The sequence below is a fragment of the Chrysemys picta genome, chromosome 1 (genome assembly GCF_011386835.1).
Source record: "Chrysemys picta bellii isolate R12L10 chromosome 1, ASM1138683v2, whole genome shotgun sequence".
In the NCBI taxonomy this organism is placed as follows: domain Eukaryota; kingdom Metazoa; phylum Chordata; order Testudines; family Emydidae; genus Chrysemys; species Chrysemys picta.
The window spans coordinates 252,979,771-253,002,536 of NC_088791.1; the positions used below are offsets into that span (position 1 = coordinate 252,979,771).

General features: G+C 41.8%; 1 long non-coding RNA gene across 3 annotated transcripts in view; it reads left to right on the plus strand.

Annotated features, from left to right (window-relative positions):
- The window catches only part of LOC135980816 (uncharacterized), a 35,152-nt gene extending 13,224 nt beyond the window's left edge, over positions 1 to 21,928 (plus strand). For 2 of the 3 annotated variants that reach the window (XR_010597716.1, XR_010597717.1), the window contains one exon: positions 16,670 to 21,928. This is a non-coding gene — a long non-coding RNA (uncharacterized LOC135980816). Of the gene's footprint in view, positions 1 to 8,445; positions 9,433 to 16,669 lie in introns of all 3 variants that reach the window. The other variant, XR_010597718.1, reaches the window with a different exon arrangement.
- Positions 21,929 to 22,766: the final 838 nt, after the last annotated feature.

Here is a 22,766-nt window from a genome sequence, read left to right on the forward strand (position 1 = left end):
TTAAAATTTCTATGGCACTTTTTGTAAGACTAAGGTTGTTAACTCCAGTGTTAACTCTCGTGTCCTGGCAAAATTCCAAATCCAATATATATAATATATGCTTATCTAAATTCTTCCTTCAATTTCAGTTGGCTATAATAACCTCCTTCACTTCCTGTTTTAAATTGTGGAATATGGTTGTTTTGCACTGATACACAGCTGCTGAGCTCCACTTCAGAGGTGACTGCACATCACTGTTGATGAAATTATCTTTGTATATTCCTTGCCTACCTCACAGGGCCTAGTGTGAGGCTTAATTAATGTTTGTAAAGAGGTTGAGAACTTAGGAAGGAAAATACAGAAGTGTGGGGGAAAATATTCAAATGCTCCTAAGTCGCATTGAAAGTTAATGGGATAAAGACTGTTAAATCACTTAGGTGCTTTTGATATTTTATCTGCAATCTATTAATTATTAATTATTATTATTATTATCATCAAGCTACATGTCAATAAGGGTTGTGTGTTGAAAAGGCAGAATCAAGTTGCACATCATTTTTACATGTTAAACTATATAATCTTGTTTCTCTTCAATCTTTTTGTGGTGGTGCTTTGGCAAACACTTGTGTAAAATTCCTAAACTCATTGATAATCTGTTTTAAACTAGTGTAATTTCATTGACTTCAGTGGTGCTATTTTTAATAGACTATGGTATGAACAAGATCAGAATCAGGCTCCAAAAATAATCCTATGTTATTTTTCTATAATGCTGTAAACCTTAACAAAGTTTAGCTAAGTGTATACGAAAATTACTAAAAGTAATTATGGAAGCTATTTGATCTCATCTTACATAGACACATCAAAGGATGACAGGTCAAACTGCAGAGTATGATGATTTCTGGTAACAATTATTTCAGTTAAAGAAAATAAAACTTAAAATACAACTATTTTTGATTCTCTTTCAATTTATTTCTGTCTTAACTGGCAGTAAATTGTCCAAAGAAAATAGAACTAAAAATAGTAGTTATACAACTTCCTTTTTAAATGGCAACAAGGGCACACTGTTGACATATATCCAGCTTCTCGTCCACTGTAATCCCCAGGTCCTTTTCTGCTCAAATGCCGCTTAGCCAGTCGGTCCCCAGCCTGCAGCAGTGCATGGGATTCTTCCGTCCTGAGTGCAGAACTCTGCACTTGTCCTTCTTGAACTTCATCAGATTTCTTTTGTCCCAATCCTCCAATTTGTCTAGGTCACTCTGGACCCTATCCCTACCCTCCAGCATTTCTAACTCTCCCCGCAGCTTAGTGTCATCTGCGAACTTGCTGAGGGTGCAAACCATCCCATCATCCAGATCATTAATGAAGATGATGAACAAAACTGACCCCCGGCTGCCAACTAGACATCAAGCCGTTGATCACTACCCGTTGAGCCTGACAATCTATCCAGCTTTCTATCCACTTTATAGTCCAGTCATCCAATCCATACTGTTCTAACTTGCTGGCAAGAATACTGTGGGAGACTGTAACAAAAGTTTGCTAAAGTCAAGATATATCACGTCCACTGCTTTCCCCATATCCACAGAGCCAGTTATCTCATCATAGAAGGCAAGCTTCTCTTATTCCATGTCCTCCCACCTTCTGTTACTGCCTGCTGCATCCCTTCTTCATTTTCCAACACACCAGACCTGTTTCTGAATATTATTTCTCCATCATTAGCCGGTCTCTTCCTTTGCCCGGTTCTTATAGTCACATGCTTCCATTACCCTCTCAGTTCTCCAGTCCAGCTTACATCTGCAAGTCTTGAGGTTTCCTTTCAGCCTACTCTTGCTTTCCCTCCATCATCTGCTTGAATCCCTTTCAAAACTCAACCATCGTTTCTATCTGCATCTCCAAATCTCAGAGCTGATGGAAGAGAAGATCCATCAAGCAGCACTTCATATAAACAAAGCTCTTTTCAGGTACCCACTCCAAGATACTGTACATCCTGCTGCTTCCTCATCCAGTCATCTTCATTTTCTCTTCCATTCTTTGGGTCACTACCACTGCTGCCTCTGTATCTGTCATAGCCTTCCCGACTAAGTTCCTGTCGGGGGAGGAAGGAACCACACACATACACAAACACAAAACAAAAACAGACCATCACATACCTCCTGCCCCAAATTCCCCTTACAAACTCACACTCAAACTCCCTTGTTTTCAGCTCTGTTTGCTGGCCCCTGTGCCACTGGCTGGCTGCTTAGCTGCCTTTATAGGTCTCCTAATTAGGGAAGCCCCACCCCCAATCAGGGCTCTTTTGTGATCACACGTTCTGCTTTTCTCACAGAACCCTGATCCCTACCAGCCTCTGCAAACTGGGGGGAAAAGAAAAAAAATAACAAGCAATCAAAACCAACAAAAAAACTCTCAAGAACTCACTCATTGCCCCTAAGGAATAGAGGCTTGCCTCCTTTCTCCTCTAACACTCAACATCTCCACTCAGACTCTCCTGTTTTCATCTCTGTTTGCTGGCTCCTATGCTGCTGCTCCTGGATAAGGACAACAGGGGAGGCTAGGAATTGTCATTGACCTGCCAGTCAGAAAAGGAGGGCTTGAGTGGGAGAGAAGGAAAGAGAATGGAACTACCTCAGGAGGTGGAGAAGGAGCTGAGCATAGCAATAGAGCTGTCATTCAAAGGGGAAGATACAGGAAGAGGAGGAAACGGACCTGTAGAGCTGACTAGTCACCTGAAAGGCAGGGAATGGGACCTTTGTTTCTGTCAGCAACACAAGTAATACCTTCGGAGAAGTATATTGCTGAATATGCCTGAGTCTGTGGTTATTGTCTGTTGGCACTCTGATCAGAGGTCTGTGGTGACTGGGGAAAGGGAAGATTGCATCTGGTCTATTCAGTTACAGTCAAACCATTAGAAAATAAACAATTTAATTTTCCAACCAAACCAGAATAGGTGGTAAAGCACCTTTTAAAGCTTTGTAATCTTAGCAGCACCTAACCTGTTTTGATTAGGCACGTTTTAAGAGGCAAAATAAATTTGCAAGCTATGGGTCACAGTCAGGTAGCTCAAAGGCAGCGAATTATATCTCAGAGATGCATATAATAATATTATCACATAATTTATAAAGACCACAGTGTAACTTCTAAATAAGTGAAAATTAATTTGTCAGTATTCTCATAGTTGGATTAGTGAGACTGTACAGTCTTTATCTCTAGCCCAATATTTAGTTTTGATTTCAATTCATATAATGCTGTATGTTGCCATTAGTTTCATATTAGTCACAAAGTGCTAGTGTAAGACAGAGATGCCAAATTAGGTCAATAAACTGACTACCAATTAGCATAAAAAAGATAGTCATTAAATATACATGGAATATAATACCATTGAAAACAGACAGGGTTTTTTGTTTGCTTTGTTTCCCCTCTGTCATTTTAAATGGGTTCTTTTAATATGGCCAAAACAGATTCTTTCTTTTTACTTTTAACAACATTTGGTTATTAAGACTATATCTATAAAAAAATAAGAGAGATTCTTTTACAGGAATTCTGTCTGGTCTAATCCTGTTCATTACCTCAATTACCATACAAGTATCCATTACCTATAATTTCAAGGGGAGAATTAAAATGTCCATTATTGTGTTGTCTCCATAATTTTACAAACATTTACGCATGTGAGTAACTACTACATAAACCTTTGCAAATCAGAGGCCTGCATCATACCTCTTATGTGAGGCGATAACCTATATCGTTTTGGCTCTGGGGTTCAATACCAATTTTTGAGAAGCTCGATATAAAAGTCATATCGCATTTAAGAATTAATATCTTTCTACAGAATTACATAAGAACAAAAGAATGGCCATACTGATCAGATCAATGGTCTACCTAGCCCAGTATCCTGTCTTCCAACAGTGGCTGATGCCACTCAGAGGGAATGAACAAAACAGGACAATTACTGAGTGATCCATCCCCTCTTGTCCAGACATCTAGCTGTCACAGGCTTAAGAACACACAGACCATGGGGTTGCATCCCTGATCTCTTGGCTAACAGTTATTGATGGACCTATCCTCCATGAATTTATCTAATTACTTTTTTAACTCTATTATACTTTTGGCCTTCACAACATCCTCTGGCAACAAGCTCCACGGGTTGACTCTGCGTTGTATTAAGAAGCACTTCCTTTTGTTTGTTTTAAACTTGCTGCCTATTAATTTCATCAGGTAGCCCCTGGTTCTTGTGTTATGTGAAGGGATAAATAACACTTGCTTATTCACTTTCTTCACACCAGTCATGATTTTATAGACCTCTATCATATCGTCCACACTTAGTAGTCTCTTTTCCAAGTTGAACAGTCCTAGGATTTTTAATCTCTCCTCATATGGAAACTGTTCCATACCCCTAATCATTTTTGTTGCCCTTCTCTGTACCTTTTCCAATTCGAATATATCTTTTTTTTAGATGGGATAACCAGAACTGCATGCAGGTGTGGGCGTACCATGGATTTACATAGTGGCATTATGATATTTACTGTCTTATTAACTATCTCTTTCATAATGATTCCTGACAGTCTGTTGGCTTTTTTGATTTGTGCTCAACACTGAGTAGATGTTTTCAGAGAACTATCCACATGATTAGACCATCTTTTCCTTGAGTGGTAATTTTTAAACCAACCTATCAGAATTCTATAAGCAGGCTTATCATTCTCTATTAAAATCTATAGCATAGCTTAAACGTTCTATAAAAATAAGATTGTCTATTACAGACCATAGGTTTTAATGGACTAATGTCTAAAGAACCCCATTTCATTTTTATGAACCCTGCCAGTTTAAGTCCTGTTAAATTCTATTGGGCTTTTACATACAGGGAAGAAAAATTGAAGCTCTGAAAACTTCTAGTCCATTAAAGACCTGCCCACAACTCCCTCTAAAGTCAGTGGGAACTACAAGTGTGGAACACCTTAGAAAATCAGGCTCTTATGTATACAGTGTAACCTTCTGCCAAGTGCTGACAGCAGCAAAAAGGGCTGGGTTCAATTTTCTTGGGGTTTCCTTAAAGTCAACACCAGCTCAAATCCCCATGCAGAAATCTTTTTCTGGAGTATCACTAAAAAAGCCATACATATGTAGAATTGAATGCACTTGCCATTAAGTACCGTAAGTAACAGGGCCAGCTCCAGTTTTTTTGCCACCCCAAGCGGCGAAGCAAAAAAAAAAAAAAAGATAAAGCCGCGATTGGAGGCATTTCAGTGGCAGCTCTACCGCGCCGCTTCATTCTTCGGCGGCAATTTGGCAGCGGGTCCTTCCCTCCAAAAGGGACTGAGGGACCCGCCGCCGAATTGCCGTCGAAGACCCGGACATGCCGCCCCTTTCCATTGGCCGCCCCAAGCACCTGCTTCCTTCGCTGGGGCCTGGAGCCGGCCCTGGTAAATAAATAGCACCTACCCAACAAAAGAAACTGGCCATGAACTGACTAGACTCATTAGTGAGCAACTTCCTTCTAGGGAGACTTCCTCTAAGTGTTTTTTTTTTTTTGTCCAATCTGTAGACAATGGGATTTCTAGTTGCTGGGCAGTGGGCACTTTTAGCATGGAACCCTCACTGTGTTTGAGCACTTGGCATAAAGTTGTGCAACTGGGCATTTGACATAAAGTTGTTCATCTAGTAGGCTAAATGTCCTTGTCTCATGTGTTTACCTAAGACCCAGCAAGATACAAATAGTTCTGATTAGGATGGCAAAAATTAAATACCAAAATCCAGAACAGTTCTAGTTGCTGGGCATTAGCTGTGTAGGTGTCACAGGTAGCTGCATATATAAAGGAATTGGCAACAAACAGACATTTATTTCTAAGTCACAAGATAGTAATGTATAAGAATTTTCTCTTTCATGATTTCCCAGAGTACTTCTCGTTCCTTCCCTCTCCCACCATATATAAATCTGATGTATTGGTTGCCTCAGTCCAGCTCTTAGTGGACAAATGTCCACAGTCTCACTAGAAATGCTGAAGAATGAAGGGGCATGGAGACTGAATTAGTCTGGTCAAAGTCAAAGCATATTGATGAGGTAGCTAGGGGAAGCTTGCACTGCTGTGGCCTGTATTGCTCCAGCTTTTTAGCTAAAAAGAGTCTTAAATCAGGAGTAAAACCACTGAGGTCAATGGAGATGCTTTGGTGTAAACCTGGTGTGAGATCAGAATCAGGTCCTCAATATCCAGAGTGTACATCTGTCACCATTCACAAGCATTTCAAGGCCTAATTGTATCGCCTTAACTCACGATGTGTACTTATTACATAACTAGTCCAATTGACTCTAATGGAGCTACCTGAGGAGTACAGAACCTACTGAAAGTAAACTAGGTTTCTGCATGGTAAAGGACCAGCATTTGATATCATTACTCATATAGTTAGCTCCTTACTACACAAGTAGCCCCATAGACGCCAACATTCATTGTGAGTAAGAATATAAAAATAGCCATACTGAGTCAGACCAATGGTCCAGCTAGCCAAGTATCCTGTCTGCCAAGAGTGGCAAAGCCATGGGGCTTCAGACGGAATGAACAAAACAGGAAATCATCAAACGATCCATCACCTGTCATCTATTCCCGGTTACTGGCAGTCAGAGGCAGTGCATGAGGTGTCATTCCTGACCATCTTGGGCAATAGCCATTGATGGTCCTATCCTTCATGAACTTATCTAATTCTTTTTTGAACCCCATTATAGTTTTGGCCTTCACAACATCCCTGGCAACAAGTTCCACAGGTTGACTGCGTTATGTGAAGAAGTGCTTCCTTCGGATTTTTTAAACCTGTTGCCTATTAATTTCATTGAGTGACCCCTGGTTCTTGTTATATGTGAAAGAATAAGCAACACTTCCTTATTCGTTTTCTCCACAAGAGCAGTCTCTCACGCTTGAGGGCAGAGGGAGGCCACTCTGCCTTATTACAGGCAGATGGGAAAAACAGTCTATTGGGGGAAGCTATGGTTCTGGGCGGGGCAGAGCCCAAACAGTCTGTTAGTTCACAGCCTCCTGGCGAGCACAGGTGGCAAGTACCCATCTATAGGGGGTGCTCTAGCCCTCTGGGCAGGGCAGAGCACAAACTCCCTGTAGCCCCAGCTTTCTGGATGGGGCAGACAGTAAGTAACAGTCTATAAGGTGCAGGCCTCTTGGCCCAGACAGAGTTTCTAGGGGAGGTTGGGGGACCTATCGGGGCCCTATCAGTGCTGGGCAGTTCTGCCACTGGGTCAGGGGGGAAAGCCACTGAGCCAGGCTGCCTCACTTTCCAGCAGCACAGCCGGCTCAAGGTCTGGTTCCCCTGGGCTAGTTCCTACCCCGCTTAGTTGCTGGGACTCCACTGACTCTGCAGAGCTCAGTCTCGTCGCTTTGCAGTCATGCAGAAGTCACTGCAGTCCCTCCTCAGGATCTTCTGTCTCCTCCAACCACAAGGCACTGGTCCACTATTCCCTACTCTATGGCCACACGAAAAGGTCTTTTTCAACTTTAAAGCACATTAAGACATTCACACGCAAGAAGCATGGAGGCAAACACCTGACCAACTTGGCTTTACTGACCATCAAAAAGGGACCACTTCGGAATCTGGACAGCTTACCAGATTTCTCTGACTTAGTCATTGAGGAGATTCTTTAAAAAAAGATAGAAGGATGGATTTTTTATTTCAGTAGAAACATTAGATAATCACATATTTATACATTCTCAGCTTTCACTGTATTTGACAACCAGGATTTGTCAAAATGAAAGTATTTGGTTTATGAATCACTATGGGTAGGTTAGAAAACAAAATCGTATCTGTCATCTAAAAAGTTATTGCATGCCTTACTAAAAATGTCACCGAGTGCCATTGTTCTTTAGATAGAGATCAGTGGTATCTAGGACTTTTTACAAAGTTCTCACCATCAGAAAGGTGCTCCCAGAAGAAACTAGGTAGGCTTTCCCTTTTGCTCTCCATCTCAGGTCTGTCTAGACTCCTTTATGCAACTGTACATGACTGTATTCACAGGCAGGGTAACACCAGGCACATTCAATGTCAATGTCTTATCCTTCTATTTCCCAACAAGATTGATAGCATTTTATTACCCCCAAACTCAAAATTTAACTGTACTTTAACCAAAATGCCCCAGACTGTCACATAACTAAAATGCAGATGAGGTCTGGCCCATTCAGTCAATTCCCTTTGCCCTCCAACAGATGCTGGCAGAGAGCTCTCTTCCCAGTAAAGTCCCTGCCCATCTACAGTTCTTAAGCAACTCTGGGCTACTCTTCTGTCATTTAACCAAGAGGTAATAATAGAGAGCTCATTACTCTCTAAGGCTTCTTAGGGCTTGCATTGTATAAGATGAATAGTGCCTGGTTTATGCTGTGGGCAATACAGGACCACATAGGACCTATGGAAGCATTGCATCTCCATTGTGTAACAGAGATCGAATCTATAGTACTACATAGAAAATTAATATGATTCTCTTTTTAGGGTTGCCAACCCTCCAGGATTGGCTTGGAGTCTCCCGGAATCGGCATCAGTCTCCTGGTGAATATTGAAGGCAATCTGGGAGATTTTAATAGGATATTTTAAGAAAATGACATCACATCATGTTGGGGGGGAAAAAATCTCCCAGAATAGCTTCAGTCAGAGTTGGCAACCCAACTTTGTATAGATTCTTAAAACTTTCCATAGAATTCTATAGCAGGGATATATTTTCTATTAAATTCTAGAGGATGAACCTCAAATGCTGCAGAAAAAATTATATCTAATTAAATTCCATAGGACCTTTCAAACAAGGAGCTCCTTGGAATGTAGGCGAGGGTGTCCATCGTTTCACGCAGTGCAGCATGTGATCCCTTCTCTGATCAGGCAACTTTATTGGCTAGTACAGGGGAGAAGGGACATGATTAGGCAATTGCACTACCTCCTCCCCACCACGTTTGGGATGGTTCACATTGCAGGAGTTTAGCAGGGAGGAATCCCTGCACTGAAAAAAGTTCAGAAACTACAATTGTGGCTACAGTTCAGATGCACAAGTGGGATGACACTCTTTGGACCCTCCTGTCCTTTGCACACTTTTGGAAAGGCCAGCAACGGTCGGGCCCTAAATTTCCTGTAATACACCCTCTGACATTTTGAGGATCATTCAGACCAGTAAGGGGTTAGGTTATCAACAGCCTTGTAACTTGGGGTGCCTTAATACTGTGCTGCTACAGATCAGAGCTGTGACACCGGTAGCCAGCCTACAAGCATAAAGGTCTCACCCTGGCAGCCATCCTTACCCCTTGCAGGGTGATCCCAACAGCCCTTCTGGTCCTGAGTTTCTGCAAATCCACCACTGAGTTCTTAACTACCAGACACATGGACTTTTCCTTTCTGGTTCATCATCTCCAAAGGAATGAAACCTGCCGCCAGTTATCAGTCCACTTGGGGCCACCCACTGCACCCAGACTGCACAACAGAGACCTCCTTAAGGTAAAAATAAACAAAAAGATTTAACAGAAAAATCACAGATTCAAAGATGAAATAGTAAGAAAAAGTGGGAACATTCAAGTTACACAGAAAATAAACAAAGACACAACCTTAGACTTTGCAATTCTGTATGAACTAAATTCCCTTTTCTAATACAAGTTACCTATTGCCTTTGAACAGTTTCCCAGCATGCCCTCTGTCATACAGGGGAGCCAGTGTTTTGCAGACAGCACCCTACTTAGATGCTGGCCTTTGGTTCCTGGATAGCCTTTACTTCAACCTCTTCCCTTTTACCAGGATTTGCAGGATTTTTGTCTTTGTCAGACTATAGTAATTCATGGTTACACAGGTCTTGTCTACAATACCGGGATAAGTCGACCTAAGTTACACTACTCCGGCTACATGAATAACATAGCTGGAGTCGATGTAGCTTAGGTCGACTTACTGCAGTGTCTACATCATGCTGCGTCAACAGGAGAGTGTCTCTCATCGACTTACATTAATCTTCTCATTCCGATGGAGTACTGGAGTCGACCCCGAGAGCCCTCTGCAGTCTTCACTAGACCTGCTAAATCGACAACCACTGCATCAATCACAGCAGCCTCGATCCCTGGTAAATGTAGACATGGCCACAGAGTTAGGAAAAGTCCCTTCTTCTTAGTTTTCCAAGACTGGGGTTTTCTTTTCAGTTTCAATGCCTTTCCATTAACTTTAATGGTCCACCATTTTCTTTCCCTGTACAAGGCTAGGTGATTGGAGTTAGTTTCACATAAAAAACTAGCCTGGGAGGTGCCTCTCCCTGCCTGATTGCGTCCCCACACTACTGTGAGGGGATGCTGTGGTTGCACCCTGATGACAATTACAATGTTCTACAAAGCTGTACATGCATCCATTCATAACCATAACTTGTATACATCTCTCCTAATGACCATTAACTTCAGAACATTACACACTTCCATAAAAGATCTTAATTGGCATATATTTACACACAATAACATTGTATACAACCAGTTGATTCTATTCTTATTCTTTGGGGGAGAGTCTGAACCTCATTTTCCCCTTGGGGTGTCTGAACCCTGATTGTTACACCCCATTTAGTTTTATTATCTCCTCACTGACTAAACATGATTTTTCAAAACCACTTGAAATATAAGGTGCTAAATTATGGCTCACAACCCACAGAAGTACATGAGGAAAAAGCTATGAAAAATCTTTATGAGAAAAGCCTTCTGGCCCAATCCTGGTTGCAGAATTACCTAGCAAAGAAAATGTTCTGCAGGCTCTGCCTGAATGATAAGGAATAGTGTCAGAAAGGAGCATGCTCAAAATCAAAGGCAGGTGGAAGGGCCCGGGCTTCCCAGCCTAGCTCCAGGTTCCTTCTTGGCCGGGGGGCAGGGCCTCAGGGGAAGAGGCAGGGCAAGGGTGGGGCCACAGAGGGGGCAGGTCCTCATGCCCTCCCCCCACACTTTCAGGAAGAATCCATTGCCCCTGATTCAGGCACACGAAGGAGGGCTGCGGGACTCCTAAACAAAGGAGAAGGGTGGGGCCTGCGGAGTAAAAGAGCCTGTTTTGAAAAAAGACTAAATAAATGAGATTCCACAAAAGGGGAATCTTGTTTTAAGTATTTCAGCCTGAGAGTAAGCCATTACAAGGAACTAAGAGGGAACTGAGGGCAGGGTCCCCGCAGGTCTATCTCAGGCCATGAGAGGGCACTCTGGGATGGCACCTATCCACAATACCTATTTATGGAGATTATTCCCCCCCCCAGTCACCACTGCCCCTTTACTGATGTAAGTCAGAATTGTCTTGTAATAAATTTTGCCATTGACATTATGATGAAGTTGTCAGATGAGGCTGCACTCTGTTCAAGGAGCCCGGGATTTCACATTATAAAAACACTGCATCTGTCAGACAAATGTAAACATCTGAGCTATTTCATTACTGAAAATATACCCAGGTTAAAATTACTTTCCCATTCACATGTACAAAAAAGATTATATTTTTTAAAACTATTTCTAAAAAAAATCTAAATGTGATCAAATAAATGAAATGTCACACCAGCTGACAACCATTCTGAAACAGCCAAGGTTTAAAAACCCTGAGCATTGTGGCGTTTATAATGAAAATACCCAATCAACAACTGCCTTGCAGGTAATGTGTGCCTCTTCCTACAGTGTTGATACATGTTATCTCTGCAGCTGCTGTGAAATAATAATGCAGCCAAGATTTGAAAGAAACAGGACAAAAATTCTGTAATAATAGTATTTTGCTTTTATGGCCTACCAGTAAAAATAATCACCTGCTCGGCTTGGTATCCAGAGCAGTAGAGCCTCTGTATTGCTTTGCACTGTAAAGTCTAATTGACTGTTGTCCAAACAGTGGATATAAAGTGACATCCTACAGACTTGTCTTTTGTCTATTCACTACAGTTAGCAGGAAGAGCTGTGGTGCTTTACTGTTCTTGCTTATTGTTTGTGATTTACTCAGCAGCCATTCAGAAAATGGCAGGACTGAAAGTGTTTGGGAAGAGTTTGACAGCCCTGGCCCTGTGGTTAGTCAGCAGAATATTCTGGTTGGTTATAAACTATCCTCAGTGGAACAATATTTTGGTTTTACTCAGGTTTTTATTGGCTTATCCTCCCTGTGCTCTGGAAAATAGGTTCATCTTAGTGTTTTGAATTAAATGTTTATGGATTCTTATCTTCTGTAATTCACACGCTGCATAAAAGAGCTGAATGCTAACTAGAAGCATGAGCTCAGAATTTTAAAAAGCTATTTTTAAAATAATCAATTGAGTCATCTTAGGAACAGAGCAACAGCATAAATACCCCTTCTCTCCCCGCCCCAAAAAAGGGAATAGTGGATATATAGAGCTGTATAAAACCATCATGCTTTAGTACTGCTCCTAGCAAACTTGATTGCTTTTTGCATAGTTTTACAAAATTAGCTGCTGAAAGGAATGCAGTAAAATGTTACCTATTTGCATTTTAGCAAATATTTGATATCCTTAGCCAGATTGTTGCAAGCTCTGTCTGTATATGCAATAAACTTTACACCCACCCCATCACCACCACTTTTGTACACCGCCATGTATGGATCAGCCACAATCACAACCTTTGCTCTCCCAGAATGCAAGGACTGCTCTGGACTAGTGCTACCAGCAGCACCAGTCTCCTGGACAGTACAGAGAAGAACTTGCAAAGGTTGGCAGAGATACCAGCTCTTCATGGCACTCTCACAACAACATGCCCTGTATCCTGCACACTACAGACAGCGGCTTGAAGCCACAGTCTGGTCCTGTGTTTTGTTAGTAGCAGTAGTAACTATCGGTATTCCAAAAGTGCCTAGAGGCCCACCCAGTATCAGGAACCCATAGTGCTATGCACTCTACTGCAAGAGTTAGTCCCTGATCTGGAGAATTCACAATCTAAATAGACAAGTCACACATAGGATGGGAGGAAGGGATAGAACATATAAGCAGAGTGACTGGAATGATGGTTTCCAAATGGCCTGCTAGTTGCCACACATTTTTAAAATATTTTTGCAGGTTTGAATTTTAATTTTTTTTATATACAAAATGTATTATAAAATGCAGTGTGAGTGAAGCGGGAAGGCAGGAATGCTTTAGCTGAAAGGAAAAAAAGGAGACAGTGAGGTGAGGTCTACGCTATAAACTTACATTGGTAAAACTATGTCACTAAGGGGTGTGAAAAATCCACACCTCTGACACAATTATACTGACCTAAACCCCGGTGTAAACAGCACTATGTCGGAGTGGCCCGTGCCACTTCCCGCAGCTCCCATTGGCAGGGAATGGAAAACCACAGCCACTGGGAGCTGTAGACAGCCATGCAAATGTAAACAAACTGTCTGGCGGCCCGCAAGCGGATTATCCTGACAGGCTGCATGCAGCCTGCGAGCCGCAGGTTCCCCACCACCGGTGTACTAGCATCTTCACTGAAATGCTACAGCAGCACCGATGCAGTGTAGACCTGCCCTCAGAAATAGGATGTGACGGAAGAAAATAGATAGGAAAGTTGGAGAGAGCACAGAAGGCAGTTAAAATGAGGCTAATGTGAAGAGACTGAGGGAGAGGGCAGGAAGGAACTGGAGCCAGCAGTCAATCAACAAAGAGGAAATTGTGTTCAGAGAAACAACTGTAGAAAGGATAATCTCATTACATCATCAGTGTCCAACAGTGCTTGCTGCAGCAGCTTGTATAGCTGCTCCTGCCAGCTGAAGTCTTTTCCCAGGCTAGATGTTTCCTGGAATTCCTTCCTTACGCAGTCCCAGTGCTGGTGCAGGATGGGCTGCCTGGGGACTACTGGGGATGATTGGGACATAACAGAAGGGGCAGGGAGGTGGCAGCCCTGGCTAAGTATTACTCCATCTGACCCTTTTCCCTGGCACTGTTCTGCCTGTTGAATCTGAAATTGTCTCAAGAAATATTAATTTAAAAATTAATTCAAATCGGTTTGGACAGGAACACTAACATGTGGATTCAAAACTGGCTAACAGACCATAAAAAAAAGGTTAATGATGAAGGGAAATATATCCACAACTGGGGAGAGGTGGTGCTGCCTGGAGAGATTAGAAATATGGACAGTCTAATATGTCGGTAGAAATCATTTGAAATACAAATACTCAATGGGAGGGAGAACATCAGTATTCAGGAAGAAGTAACATTGAAAGAGAGCTACCGGTGACAGACAGCAAACTAGACATGAGTCTACCATGTGACATTGCTGCATATAAGGCCAAAGTATTTGATTTGCATACTAGTACTGGGTGGGAAATAAATTTAGGAGACCTAAAAAAATATGTCCATCTCAAAGTAGGACAAAGTCAAAATCTCAAATTTTCATGAACAAAAAGAAATGGCTCAGGTCAGGTGAAGCAAAATATTTTGTTTAGATAATTTTTTGTTTTAATTTTATTACTATAATTAGCTTACATTTCGAAACAAGAAGTTGTTTAGAACTGGAAAAAATATTTTTTTTCATTTAGACATTTAATTTAGACACAACATTTTGACAATTTCAAAGCTTTTTTTCCCCAGAAGTTTTCGAAGTAAAAAAATTAATCAAAACCAACTCTTTACTATCAAAAGTTTTGGTTTTGACAAAGACCCATTCTCCAATGAAAAACATTTCATCAACAAAATTCCCAACAAGCTAAGTCGCATGTGCAAAGGCCTCATAAAACAAGGAGATTACAACCCACTATGCATGTGATTTGACTGTATGTGGATAATTGTATTTAGTTTTAGGCACCTCAGTAAAAACAAGTACTAACAAGAGAAAGAGTTCTGGGAAGAGGGACAGAAATGATCATGACCTGACAAGAAGGATTTGTGAGAAAAGATGAAAAAAGATAAATATACATAGTTTCATTAAGTTACAGCTGAGGAGGGAAGGAAACATTACAGTCTCCATCAAAGGTTTAAATATCATAGAATAATAGAATCATAGAATATCAGGGTTGGAAGGGACCTCAGGAGGTCATCTAGTCCAACCCCCTGCTCAAAGCAGGACCAATCCCCAACTAAATCCTCCCAGCCAGGATTTTGTCAAGCCTGACCTTAAAAACCTCTAAGAAAAGAGATTCCACCACCTCCCTAGGTAACCCATTCCAGTGCTTCACCACCCTCCTAGTGAAAAAGTTTTTCCTAATATCCAACCTAAACCTCCCACTGCAACTTGAGACCATTACTCCTTGTTCTGTCATCTGGTACCACTGAGAATAGTCTAGATCCATCCTCTTTGGAACCCCCTTTCAGGTAGTTGAAAGCAGCTATCACCTCCCCACTCATTCTTCTCTTCTGCAGACTAAACAATCCCAGTTCCCGCAGCCTCTCCTCTTAAGTCATGTGCTCCAGCCCCCTAATCATTTTTGTTGCTCTCTGCTGGACTCTTTCCAATTTTTCCACATCCTTCTTGTAGTGTGGGGCCCAACGCTGGACACAGTACTCCAGGTGAGGCCTCACCAATATCAAATAAAGGGGAATGATCACGTCCCTCGATCTGCTGGCAATGTCCCTACGTATACTGCCCAAAATGCCATTAGCCTTCTTGGCAACAAGGGCACACTGTTGACTTATATCCAGCTTCTCGTCCACTGTAACCCCTAGATCCTTTTCTGCAGAACTGCTGCCTAGCCATTCGGTCCCTAGTCTGTAGCAGTGCATGGGAGTCTTCTGTCCTAAGTGCAGGACTCTGCACTTGTCCTTGCTGAACCTCATCAGATTTCTTTTGTCCCAATCCTCTAATTTGTCTAGGTTCTCTCTGTATCCTATCCCTACCCTCCAGCGTATCTACCACTCCTCCCAATTTAGTGTCATCTGCAAACTTGCTGAGGGTGCAGTCCATGCCATCCTCCAAATCATTAATGAAGTTATTGAACAAAATCGGCACCAGGACCGACCCTTGGGGCACTCCGCTTGATACCGGCTGCCAACTACACATGGAGCCATTGATCACTACCCATTGAGCCCGATGATCTAGCCAGCTTTCTATCCACCTTATAGTCCATTCATCCAAGCCATACTACTTTTACTTGCTGGCAAGTTACCAAGGTGGAGAGTAATTGCTTAATATAGAACATGAGTGCATAACTAAGAGTAATGGAATTAATTTTAAGGGAAATTAAGATACTAATCACTATGAGTATCTTGGCAGAATCAGGCCCATCAGGAATAGAAGAAGTGAGCTTCCTTTTGTGTTATAGCAAACAATACAAAACGAAAAAAAGTTAAAAAGTTATGAATTATTTTGAACAACACATAAATCTAAGGCAATAGTGATCTGGCAAGCAGAAAAAGGGGCTAAGTGCATCAAATAAATCATTTCTTGCAAATTATTCTCTCCGCTCTAATTATAAGCTACTTACAATTATATCTGCAGTTAGATGCTATTCTACTTGGTTCATTGCTACATATTAGGGGCAAAACAATTTAAATGTGTTATGTATCTGTTGAAATTAGGTCATAGTCACTCACATAACATTATGTGATAACTTAAAATGGAAGGAATGGATTCCAAGTTGCAACAAGTTCAGATACCTCTGAACTTTCATCCTGTAGGTATTTTACTGCTTCCTACTAATGTGTCAGGTAGTTTAAACTATTTTCCTTTTATGTACCTCCTACTGTGTTTTTATCACAGGTGAACATACCTCATTACCCTTTATTGTGCTATTTAATGGTCACTTGTTAACTTTTCCCTTTTTTATGTTCTTTTAGGTATAGGTGCTCACCTATGGAAAGCTAATAGTCCCAAATGAACAAAGATTCATGAATAAAACACAGTACATGGACTTTTGGAAAAGTCAAGTACCAAGTTACTGCCAAGCACCATTAGCTCCAGTAACTATCACTCACCTGACAGGAAAACTAAAGTCGGCTAAAAACTAAACCGGCTGCCTAAACTGAAATGAGTAGGGCCTTTAGGGGCTGCAGTTCACCACTGTGGCGAGAGGCTGGGCGAAGGACTGCCGGTTCCCCCGGAAGGGGGGAGACAATGGAGCTGGGGCACAGCCGGAGGGCTGTGCCCTGAAGAGGACGCCACGGTCCGGAAGTGACACGGATCCCCACAGACAGCAGAGATGATGGAGAAGCAGCGACGGAGAGTGAGACACCCCAAGAGGAGGATGCCTTGCTGATGGACAGACTAATTCCTGGAGCAAACAGCAGGAGGCGCTATGGTGGTGAGCACAACCTGTTACAATGACAAACAGCTGTACACTAAAGGTCAGATGGTGGCCTGAGCTGCGTGGCCATGAAGGTATGGGAACAGTAATCTGCCCCTGGCCTTTACCAATAAGTTTTGTGTCGACTGGAATATGATGAGGGAGAAAGGATGGAGAAAAGCCAAGAAAATAGGATGAAATTTAATAGTGAAAAGTGTAAGGTGATGCATTTGGGGATGACTAATAACAATTTTAGTTACAAGATGGGGACGCATTGGTTAGAAGTAACGGAAGAGGAGAAGGACCTAGGGGTCCTTGTAGACTGCAGGATGACTATGAGTCGACAATGTGACGTGGCGGTGAAAAAAGCCAATGCGGTCTTGGGATGCATTAGGCGAGGTATATCTAGTAGGGATAAGGAGGTCCTGCTTCCGTTGTACAAGGCGCTGGTGAGACCTCATTTGGAGTACTGTGTGCAGTTCTGGTCTCCCATGTTTAAAAAAGATGAACTCAAACTGGAACGGGTGCAGAGAAGGCCCACTAGGATGATCAGAGGAATGGAAAACCTGTCGTATGAAAGGAGACTAGAGGAGCTTGGGTTGTTTAGTCTGACAAAGCAAAGGCTGAGGGGGGATATGATTGCTATCTTTAAATATATTAGAGGGATTAATACAAGGGAGGGAGAAGAATTATTCCAGCTTAGTACTAATGTGGATACAAGAACGAATGGATATAAACTGGCCGTGGGGAAGTTCAGGCTTGAAATTAGACGAAGGTTTCTGACCGTCAGAGGGGTGAAATATTGGAACGGCCTTCCGAGGGAAACGGTGGGGGCGACGGACCTGTCTGGTTTTAAGATTAAGTTAGATAAGTTTATGGAGGGAATGGTTTAATGGTAAAACATAGTAGTCAAGGAAAACCAAGCAATGGTACGTAAATAGTATAATGGCTAACAGGGGTCAGGCTGGAGACTCTTGCCTATATGCTCGGGGTCTTACTGATCGCCATATTTGGGGTCGGGAAGGAATTTTCCTCCAGGGCAGATTGGCTGAGCCTCTGGAGGTTTTTCGCCTTCCTCCGCAGCATGTGGCAGGGATCTCTAGCAGGAGGGTCTCTGCCGATTGAAGTCACTAAAAACAGGATTGGGGACTTCAACAGCAGAGTCTAGGGAAGGGGTAGGGACGGTTTTATGGCCTGCAGCATGCAGGGGGTCAGACCAGATGATCATAATGGTCCCTTCTGACCTTAAAGTCTATGAGTCTATGAGTTCCCCCATCCTTACCCATATGCTTAAAGGATGGTGAAGTAGAAGGTGTACCACAACCCTTTACTCACTAGGACCCAAGTTCTTATTCCTCCTTATGTCCCTTCATGGACATGCAACTCAGGCCACAATCTGGCCTTCAGTGTATAATTGTTTGTTACAAATGTGTAAAAAGAAATATACAAAGTTCTTGTTCATTAGCAATTTCAATTATTAGCCAGATTGCTAATAACCGTAGGCACAAAGGAGTAAGGGGGAATAAGGCACCTCCCTACTCTCCTGTGTGAGCTACCTGTACCACAGATTGCATGATGGGAACAGAAGCGAAGCTTCTCCCTCCTCACTCTGTGAAGGTAGGAGGACAGGGACTGTGTGAAGCTGTCTCCCAACCAACACAACAGCCAATACATCTGTGCCAGTACACTGAGTGACATATGCTACACCAGGTATGCACCCAGAACCATTTACTTCCTCCCCCGACCATTAAGGAAGCCAGGAGGCAAAAATATGGCTCTTTGAATCCCAATTTGCTTCCCTGGGCTGGTCCTAGAGCAGTGCAACAAAGCACAGCTCCTTGCCAGGGTAGAATGTAAGTGACAATGTCCCCCTATGTTTGTAATTAATGTTTTGTACAGAAATTATATATAGGATAGTCATCTAAAATGCTTGGCCAGATGTACCTACACCTCTACCCTGATATAACGCTGTCCTCGGGAGCCAAACAATCTTACCGCGTTATAGGTGAAACGCGTTATATCGAACTTGCTTTGATCTGCCGGAGTGCGCAGCCCCGCCCCCCGGAGTGCTGCTTTACCGCGTTATATCCGAATTTGCATTATATCGGGGTAGAGGTGTATTTACAGTTATTTCTACTCTTGGGTTTAAAATTTAAATTGTCTTTTTATATTAGAATTAAATTTCCATAACTAAAATGGCTTCAGATACAAGATTAATTGTTTTCACAATTGTTATTAATAATGATCAGCAAAAAAAAGTAAATGACAGAATGTTACACAGACAAAGGGTTAGATGAAGGTCTCACTTTACATGAGAAATCCCTTTCAGAGCTAAGCCCCAGAGCTCAGAAGCAGAAACAATGGTTGAAATCCTGGCCCCCTGGAAGTCAATAGCAAAGCTCCCATAGACGTCATTAGAGCAAGCATTTCACCCAATATTTATGAAGAGCTAGCTTTTGCCACCCTGGCTCAAAAGGTCTAATACCTTACACCACAAGTAGACCTTTAAGCATTAATGAGACTACTTGTGACTGAGGTCAGTGTGAGTAAGGGTTTCGCAATCTGGCCCAATAGGATAGCAGCATCAGGCAAGAATCCCAACACAATTATTTTGTCATGAATTTTATGAATGAAATACAGATTGGTGTATTTTTCAGTGATATTTCTCTCTCTCTCTCTTCTCCCGCCCCTCATAAAATCCTTCCCTGATGAGTCACTCAAAAATGGATTAAGCGGCAGATTGATCTCAATCTACTCAATTCAATTCAAAATGAAAGCTTGTATTCATTTTTTTTCTTTTTACTTACCAAACAAAATACAGTTTACCTTAGATAAAGCCACCATCACAAAGTCATTGTATTGTATAACTAAGGATATAGCAGCATCTGTAGACTATAGATTTTCTACAAGAAAGTCATGATGATCCATGTTCTTTTCACATAAGTTAGTTACTTTCTATTTTAGAAGAATAAAAATAATCATTTAAACTTTATTATCATTTTGAACTGTTATAAAATAAGGTCATAGCCTTCCATGAAATCATCTCCTACTCACTTCAGTACAGGATGATAATGCTCCTAGTAGGCAAATTATTCAAAGCAGGCTAGCAAAGATAGGATGTTCAATAATCAATCCAACAGGATGCATAGCATTAATCTAACATTGCAGAGTTTGACCTCTCCCAGGTATAAATTTAAGGATCAAATTTGACCGTCAAACAGTGTCACCTACCTACATGGTGGCTTATTCTGTTCCTAATTTCAGAGTTTAAATAGCCAGATACTAAACACAGAATGACTGTCAAAATGACCCAGTCACTATGGGGGATGGGTACACAAGAATAAAATAATGACAGGTTTCAGGGTAGCAGCCGTGTTAGTCTGTATCCTAAGAAGTGGGTTGTAGCCCACGAAAGCTTATGCTCTAATAAATTTGTTAGTCTCTAAGGTGCCACAAGTACTCCTGTTCTTTTTAAGAATAAAATAAGATCCACAGAAGCAATTTGCCCTCAATTCAAACTAAACTCAGAGTACATTTTCTGAGATTCAAAAACGTTAGTTAACTCTTTTGTTTTTAATTATTTTCACATGCTTCCGCACTTCTGTTCCTGGAGTCGGAAGTGCCAAAATCTCATTTCCTTTTCTGTGATACCTACAAAATACTTGACAACAGTTAAGCTCTTCGTGTGCAGAGACCACAGCCTATCATGCTGACCAGTATTATCTCATTGTTTACTTGTACTCCCCTATCAGTCTATACCCACCTGTTGACTCTTGTCTGGTACCAGGGTTAGGACAAGGACTGTCCTTTGGTTTTGTGTTTGTACAACCAGTAGTACAATGGGGTACTGGTCTAGAACTGGGGCTCCTAGACACCATGATAAATAAATAATAAAAACGAGAGACTTCAGATAGTTTCGATAAATTTCAATTAAGTATGCATGTTTTTGGGTGCTTATCGATGCTGAATGTCCAAAGTTTTTGAGTTTGCCTATTACTGCTCACACAATTCCTTGGCATTTGATGGCATCAGTTACCTGAAAAATAGAATTTTCTTGTGGGATAAAGGATCACTCACCTTTAATATTGTTTACTCATGTTTTGTATTTAAAATATCAGAGTTTGATTAAAATATGTTTTCTTCACGAGACATCTCATATGAACACATTTCCCTTACATTGCCTAGAGCAGAGGTGCACAAACTGGAGGGCACACTCCCCGTCCCTCTCTGCGGGGGGGTGCAAGGAAACTGGGATCCCATGGGTCCTGCAGGACCTGCTGCCATAATAGCGGTAGCAGGATAAAAACCCGAGTGGGTATTGCAGGGCGGAGCAGGAATGGGATTGAAAAAATACTCCTCCCACACTGCAAACATGAATGCCCTGGCCAGTAGCTGCCATGCTCCAGCTGCCCAGCTCTGAAGGCAGCCGCAGCAGAGCAGAGTAAGGTTGGCAATGCCCCGGCCAGCAGCTGCTGCTCTCTGGCTGCCCAGCTCACAAGTAAGAGATTACTTCAGATTACAAGGAACAGGGGGAGGGGGAAGCTTGACAAATTCTGTAAATGGCAAGAGGGGCACAACTGGAGAAAAGTTTGTGCATCACTGGCCTAGAGAATGAAAACCTCTGAAATGGCTCATTATTTTATAGTTCATTTGTATCAAGTTTGCTTCAGCTGAAAAGAGCCTTTATTTATTGGTGGTAGAAATCAGCTGGCATGTTTAACTCAACTGCCTACCTCTTCTTCAGCTCTGTTTAATCTCACAAGCTTGTATCTGTAACCAATAGAAGTTGGTCCAATAAAAGATATTACCTCAACCACCTTCTCTCTCTAATATCCTGGGACCAACACAGCTAAATCACCACTGCATATTTGTTCTTGAGCGAGTCATTAACTCTCTCTGTACCTCAGCTCCTCACAAATAAAATGGTTATAACATTTCCCTACTTCGCGGGAGTGTTGCTAGTATAATTTATTGTGTTTGTGAGATGCTCGGGTACTATGGTGACTGAGGGCTCTGTGAAAACCTAGATAGAAAATGCTACCCTTCACTGACGTTCCTTCATGTTAAACAGCAAGAAGAGGGAAAACATGGAGTAAGGACACTAAGATTTAGGTCCCAATCCTGTGTGTTACTCAGTGCCTCCTGTAAGGTATTTAGGGTCCAATTAATTTAGGGAGCTCCACAGGAGGGATACAGTGTCTTCCAAGATCAGATACCCAGTTTATCTGTCACCTACGTAAAATATTTTTAGAGTCCATCAAAATATGAAATTAAGAAACAGGAAAATAAGAAATGAAACTGAGGGACTGCATCATTCTTTTCAAAGTGTACCTACTCCTTTAAGATTTTTAAAACTCTTTGGTGTTATGCAAGAGAGAGTTTTCTCTACAGTAGTCTACTAAATGCCTAAGTACTTTATGATTATAGGAGACCAAGCAAATGGAACTGAGCAAAACAGGGTTTTAAAAGCGATCTAGTTGAGGGATATTCAGAGTTATAGTTATCTTCAGAGATATTCCAAATTGTTTTAGAATGTAAGATTCTTGAACAGCTTGGCGCTGTAGTACAGAACTTATTTGCAGTTGTCTGTGGTTCCATTAAATATAAAGTGTTGCCTGCATATCAGGATAATTTAAAATGATGCTTCCCCA